The sequence below is a fragment of the Danio rerio genome, chromosome 9 (genome assembly GCF_052040795.2).
Source record: "Danio rerio strain M-AB ecotype USA chromosome 9, GRCz13ab, whole genome shotgun sequence".
Classification (NCBI taxonomy): Eukaryota; Metazoa; Chordata; class Actinopteri; order Cypriniformes; family Danionidae; genus Danio; species Danio rerio.
Genome location: NC_141029.1, coordinates 4,729,609 through 4,737,500, shown reverse-complemented (window position 1 = coordinate 4,737,500; position 7,892 = coordinate 4,729,609).

Sequence of the window (7,892 nt, the reverse complement as noted above, 5' to 3'; positions counted from 1 at the left end):
CAGAACCTTTTTGCTTTATAAATCCAGTGCTCAGCATAATAGAGTACAGCTCATTTTGAAATAGGCTATGTATTTTGGTGCATTTAAACAAAACAGATTCATTAAACATACAACCAAAATATTTTGGTCACCAAACAAATTTAGAGATCCAAATATAATACATTTAAATTCAAGCAAATGTTGCTAAAGAACACTTAGAACCTATAAAATTAATAATAAATTAATTAATAACGACTAAAAAAATTGCTTCTCTTGATTTATCCTCTTTTTTTTTAGTGTATTTAATTTTTTTTTCTAAAGCATTTACAGTACATTTGGGTAAACTAGTGTTTGGACCATTATCATAAGTTATTTTGTTAGATTAGCTCCAGATTTGGCTTCAGTATCGACTAATCTAATGTATATGCACACATATATTATTGTTGAGCTTCCTATTAAAAATATGAATATAAAAGAGAGATTTGTGAGGCTTGTACTTACATATTCTGAGCACTGTATACACATTTTATAATAAATTGTAATGCATCTGCTTAACAAATACATGTGAAAAGCATAGTTCACCCAAAATTGAAAATTCTGTCATCATTTACTCATCCTTTAATTGTTCTAAACCAGTTTAAGTTTTTAAGTTTTTTAAGTTTAAGTTTTTATTATTATTATTACTATTGCTGTTAAACACAAAATAATAATATATATATATATACCGTGAAATTCTGATACCGTTACATCCCTAATATATATATATATATATATATATATATATATATATATATATATATATAAATATATATATATATATATATATATATATATATATATATATATATATATATATATTTTAGGGATGTAACGGTATCAGAATTTCACGGTACGATAATACCTCGGTATGGAAGGCACGGTACGGTATTTATTGAATAATTTACAGGAAAAACAAAACTAATAAAAAGACTCGAAAAAAGTGCTAAAAGTGTTTATTTACCTTAGCACTGAACATATCAATGACATACTTATTAGCCATCTATCTGTAAGTTTCAAAACAGGAACTTCAATTTTTTTAATTTAATACCAAAAAACTATTAAACCATATAAAAAAATAAAGTTTCAATTTAGTATTGTTGAAAACTCATCACATTCAACATTTAATCACTCACTCACTTAGATAGAGATGGGTTTTTTAAGGAAAATTATCATATAACTATAATCTGGTAAAAGCTGGGATCTCTGGGCATGTCCCCTGCAACAGAAAAAAAAACCTCTCATTTGGGACTGAGGTTTCTGGGACTGAGAGATAAGATTTAGCCAAGGTTGACAGCAGTGGGTAACGTTGTGCATTGTCTTTCCACCACTTGAGAGGACAAGCCATGAGTGAGATAGAGGTCTCTTTGCGGTACAAGTCAATGTCTGCATCAATCTAACAAGTGTGCTGTGTTCTGCAGTCCCCATGACTTATATTTCACCACAGTCTGGCAGTGCCTGCATACTGTTTTTTTCTTTGTCTGTCACCTTTTCTAATTTTTCGTATGTTTTTAGAAGGAAACCGAAATGCTTCCACACATTCGATCATTTCCAGCTCTTTTTCTTCCCCGCTACTAGCAACACACTCCATTTCCGCATTACTGGATCTGTAGTGACAACAGACCTCAAAGGATGATGGCCACGCCTAGGCTGATGGCAATTGTAGTTCCAGCTACCTCTTCTCTTCATTCGCCTAAGCAAACTTTTCTCAGAAATATAGTTTTGTTGAGTCATGCGCCTACGGTAATATTGAAAAAAATTACTATTGCGGTATGACGGTATTTACAATATTGTTACATCCCTAATATATATATATATATATATATATATATATATATATATATATATATATATATATATATATATATATATATATACTTTCATTCATTGTCAAGAGGGTGAGTTAATTAAGTTGTCCCTTTAAAATGTTTTGGGCATTTTAGTAGGCATAAATATCATAGTATGTACTCTATTGTAAAACTTAAAACTCAAGTAATGATTAAGATTTTATTAATGTTCTTAAGATATAATATTCAATTATTTGAATTGTTCAATTAATTGAATTGTCAATTGTCATTGAATTGCCTTAATCCTTTGTGCCATAGATTCAACAAGGTAATGGAAATATTCCTTAGAGATTTTGGTTCATATTGACATGATATCATCACGCAGTTGCTGCAGATTTGTCGGCTGCACATCTATGATGTAAATCTCCCGTTCCACCACATCCCAAAGGTGATCGATTGGATGGAAATCTGGTGAATGTGGAGGCCATTTGAGTACAGTGAACTCATTGTCATGCTCAAGAAACCAGTCTGAGATGATTCGCACCTTATGACATGGTGTTTTATCCTGCTGGAAGTAGCCATCAGAAGACATAAAGCTATGGACATGGTCGGCAACAATACTCAGGTAGGCTGTGGCATTGAAACAATGCTCAATTGGTACTAATGGGCCCAAGAAAATATATAATGTTGTATAATATAAAATAATACATAATAAAAGCATTGAGTTGCTGCCATGTGATTGGCTGATTAGAATTTTGTGTTAACAAGCAGTAGAACAGTTGTACCTAATAAAGTGGCCGGTTAGTGTATTTCATTGTGATATGTTTATATATAAGGTGTTTTTGGAGCTATTAAAAGCATCCTCAAAAGAATGAACTTTTAATTTGTTCAAGATGTCATCTCAATGGATGTACACTCTGCTTGTTGTCAGATGTGACCCGACGTGACATTTAAACCATATTAAGGAGGAGAGGATCAGCAAACGAACTGACAGGCCTTCTGTCTAAAGAGGGCCATTATTAAGACCCCAGTAAGACTCTTCTTCGTGTTTAGGCTTGTTTTTTGTTTCTTTAAATAACACTGCAAAATAACAGCTGAAGATTATCTCTCCAGAGGGAAAGACAGTAAAAGGCAGAGGGAGACATGATTAAGAATACATCGTCTGAACATTGTGCGTGTGTGTGTGTGTGTACACACATCTCCCTTAGGTACTGTGGTTTCATAAAACTGAGATGATTGTGCAAATGTAAGCAAAACCTAGACAGGTCAGTGTCTCATTTCTCTTTTTCTCCCGCTGATTTAAGAAATGTTTCCGCTCTTAATTGGGGTAGTGCCTGTGGTTTGGGTTGCAGAGAACAAAAAACCTCTTTTTAATGGTGGGTGTTAAAAGTTTGAGTCTTATTGGAAAGCCCGATTGTGAATACAACAAAATAATATGCCTAAACATTGACAAATGCATATGGAAAGTACAGTGGGTATGAAATAAGTATTGAACACGTCGTGATTTGATCTGAATTGTGATTTGCCCCCGAACCCAGGGGTGCCACTAGGGGGAGAATAGTTAGGACGATTCTAAGGGCCCACGCCATTTTGGCACCCCTTGAGTTATTATTAGGGGTCCTTCAGAAATACCAAACCACCCCCACCCTTTACTTTTGTCCCTGACACACAACACTATCCCATACAGCCTTGTTTTTCACTTTCATCTGCGTTCCTGCCCCACAAACCCACCCCCTCCCGCTTTTTACTTTCGTCTGCAAGCCTCGCAATACCCCCAGTTCTTCACTTTCGTCTGCGAGCCCCACCATACCTCCAGTTCTTCACTTTCATCTACAAGCCCCACCATACCCCGAGTACTTCACGTTCATCTGCGAGACCCACTATACCCCCCACGTTCTTCACTTTCATCGCCTGATCATTCCATATCAAACCTCCATTGTTTACATTCTGCCATCCTTTACAATCAACTGTAATCATATGTACCTCTCTGGTTCAGTCTTCTTCTGTGACAGGCTATTCTAGCAGCTTTATTAGATTAGAGCTGCTTATCTGCCTTCAGAACGCCCCGTGTCCGCAATCTGGGCGTCATCTTTGAGTCATTGAAACTCGACAAACAGATCAGTTCGGTTATTGGCTCCAGTTTTTATCAACTGCGTATGCTGTCTAAATTAAACACTTTTTAAATCCCACAGCTCAAGAGATGGCTGTCCACTCATTCATTACATCACGGTTAAAAAATAAAATAAAAATGACCACATATGACCACATTACCCCTTCTCTAAGAGGCCTTCATTGGCTGCCTGTGCAATTCAGAATTGATTTTAAAGTGCTTTTACTGGTTTATAAATCCCTCCATAATCTAACCCCATCCTATCTCTCAGAGCTGCTTCATCTTTACACTCCTGTGAGATCTCTTAGGTCAAGTGAGCAGAATCTTCTTTCAGTTCTACAGTCTAGGCTGAAGCGTAGAGGGGACAGAGCTTTCTCTGTGGCAGGTCCTCGGTTGTGGAACACCTTGCCCCGTCAGATTAGAATGGCTCCATCATTATCCATTTTTAAATCACTTCTTAAAACGTAACTTTTTAGCTTGGCTTTTTAAGATTATTTTAAAAGTTCGGTTTACTGCTATTTTTTTTTTAAATTTTACAGACATTTCTCTTGCCTTATGTCTATGCTTTTATTTTCTGTCTTTTTATTTTTATTTTTTTACCTTGTCTTATGTACAGCACTTTGGTCAGTCTTGTGACTGCTTTAAAATGAGCTTTATAAATAAATGAACTTGAACTTTATTTTCTTTTCCAAAACCAATTGTGAGTTTTCTTGGCTGTGTTTGGGATCATTGTCCTTCTGAAATCATCATTCTGGTAGTGTAGGTGTTGGGATTCATTCATTCATTCATTTTCTTGTCGGCTTAGTCCCTTTATTAATTCGGGGTCACCACAGCAGAATGAACCGCCAACTTTTCCAGCAAATTTTTACGCAGCGGATGCCCTTCCAGCCGCAACCCATCCCTGGGAAACATCCACACACACACTCATACACTACGGACAATTTAGCCTACCCAATTCACCTGAACCACATGTCTTTGGACTGTGGGGGAAACCGGAACAACCGGAGGAAACCCATGCGAAGGCAGGGAGAACATGCAAACTCCACACAGAAACGCCAACTGAGCTGAGGTTCGACCCAGCGACCTTCTTGCTGTGAGGCGACAGCACTACCTACTGCGCCACTGCCTCGCCCAGTGTTGGGCGTCTGAGCTTTCATTCTTCAGTTTATTACACATAGCTGTAACTCCTTTTAGACACTTTTTTTTCCTCTTTGTACTGTATGTATGGATTACTTTGGTTCCCAGTGGTGCTTAATTTGTGAACTGCGAAGTCCCGGAACAGATCGGGGTAATGGATCCAGCACGTTACCTGAGGATGTAGAGGCGCCGTGCATGAAAGTGGAGAGCGGGGGGTTGAGATGGCGAAACATTGGATGGCTGAGGGGTGTCGTGGACAAAAGTGAAGAGCAGGGGGATTTGTCTAGGATGAAAGTGCAGAGGGTGGGGGAGTCGTGGAAGAAAGTAAGAATGAAAAGCAGACAGCAGAGAAGGGTGGTTGAGGAGGGGGATCAGTAAAATAAGGTGCTGGATCCGGCTTGTTCTGGCACAAATTGAGCCCTGGTTCCCAGCAGACACACAACATCATAAGACCTTAATTTTAAGTGAGATTTAAGTTGCCATCGTCTAAGGATAATGTCATTTTGACATCCAATAATGAAGTTCATATTTGTTGATTTTAGATTGTGTTGGAAAGTGACCAAAATCCAACGTCAAGCCAAAATCTTATTGGCTTCAAACACTGATATTTATTCATCAAGTACGGCAACCAAATCTAACATCTGATAGACGTCATAGTGGTCATGTCCACATAACGTCAAGCTGTAACATCATTACACGTTGATATTTGGTAGTTGAAAAGCAACCAAAATGCAACATCTGTCCGATATTGGACATTGACATCAGCCTGATGTTGGGTTCTGACATCAACCCGATTTTCTTTACCAAACAAAATGCAACATCCTACGATGTTGGGGTACAATGTCAGTCTGATGTCTTGTTGATTTGTTGTGCCTGCTAGTTTGTTACCAACATCTGGTGAAATTTTCAAGTTAACAGTGTAGCGATCTGACTGGGTAAGGGTGCCAACTTATATATTCATAAGTAAAAAATAAAAAATAATATTTATAAAGTCAGTGCTACATGGGATACACTAGCAGTGCAATAACCCTAGTAACCCCTTATAGAGCTAAAGACAAAAAAAATCAGACAGAACTAAACCAGCTTAAATTGCATTCTAATATTATTCAATTAGGTGTCCTTACCACCTCAAAATAACACTATATACATGTTTACAACAGAAAAATTTTCAAACCCATTCCAACAAGCATATGAATATTTCAACACAAATCAAATGCACAAAACAAAATAATAATAATAATAATAAACAAAATAAAGAGGTACCTCGGTCTGCTTGAAATTAATTTGATCCATGCAAAAAAGATTAAACCACTGATTCACATCAATTTGTTAGAACAATACATTCATTACTGTCATACAGAAATTCAATATAAACAATTCAAACAGTTCAATGATTCACTCGGTTCAAACATTTCAATGATTCACTTGGTTCAAACAATTAAATGATTCACTTGGTTTAAACAATTCAATGATTCACTCAGTTCTAGTAATCAAGACGCTCAGTTTGTTTAAACAGTTCAATGATTCATTCGGTTCTAACTGAGATGCTCACAGTTCATCAAACAGTTCAATGATTCACTCGGTTCTAGTAATCAAGACGCTCAGTTTGTTTAAACAGTTCAATGATTCATTCGGTTCTAACTGAGATGCTCACAGTTCATCAAACAGTTCAATGATTCACTCGGTTTCCATAACTCAGATGCTCACAGTTTGTTCAAACAGTTCAATGATTCACTCGGTTCTAATAATCAAGACGCTCAGTTTGTTTAAACAGTTCAATGATTCATTCGGTTCTAGTAACTCAGATGCTCACAGTTTGTTCAAACAGTTCAATGATTCATTTGGTTCTAACTGAGATGCTCACAGTTCGTCAAACAGTTAAGAACCTTAAGAAACTTGTATTCTTATCCTCAGTAGGTATGTATGAAAATACACAAGTTGGTTGTAATCTGATCTAAGATGGGAAATAAGTAATAGTGGGTGAAGATTTGTTCATGCTACAGTGGATGCTGTCAAAAACAAAACAAACAAACAGGAAAGTAAATGATGCGAACACCTCTGCTGAATTTTGGAAACCCTGAAATGTTTTTACCCTCGTTTATCCCTCAATAACAGGTAGAGAACATATTGGAGTATCAACAAGGTAACCAATAAAAGTTCAAAGAAGAGTGAAATGAGTTTTCTATAGCATTTCCTCTTTGAGGATAAAAAAAACGTGACCCAGAAAGCTGTTATTGGTAATCAATATCTTCACAACACAACAACACATTCCAATATCTGTGAAATAGCGCTCCCAAACCATCTCGCAAGTCTCCGAGACGCACAAAAGAAGACTCTAATAAACCTTTTGTGATCTCAAAACGGAGGCGAACAACCTCATGCAATAACTCTGATGAGAGTGATTAAGGCCCACGGTGGGAAACGAGGGGATGATTATCTGGAGTGATTGGCTGAGTGACCCTGCATGGAAGTGCTGTGGGAGAATTAAACTCAGTCATTTTTGTGTCCCCTTTCCGCGCTGATTATATTAATAAGATAAATCCAAGACCCCCACCAGGCTTTAACCCGACTATTTTTATGAAATGGGTTACACAAATCTTTTGCCCCGGTCTCTAGCGAGCAGAGAACGTCTTTTAGAGAGGAGGTATAAGGGGTCGTTGCTCTCAAAGGATTTGTTCGGATCGGAAATAGATAGAAATGGGGCGGCAAATCGAAGTCAGAAATAAATAGAATTGGGGTATCCAATCAGAGTTTTCTGCCCTACAGTGCTGGAGACCTAATTAGGGGTGTTTGTGCTACCGACATAAATGATCTCTCAAATTATATGGCTTGACAAGTGAAGC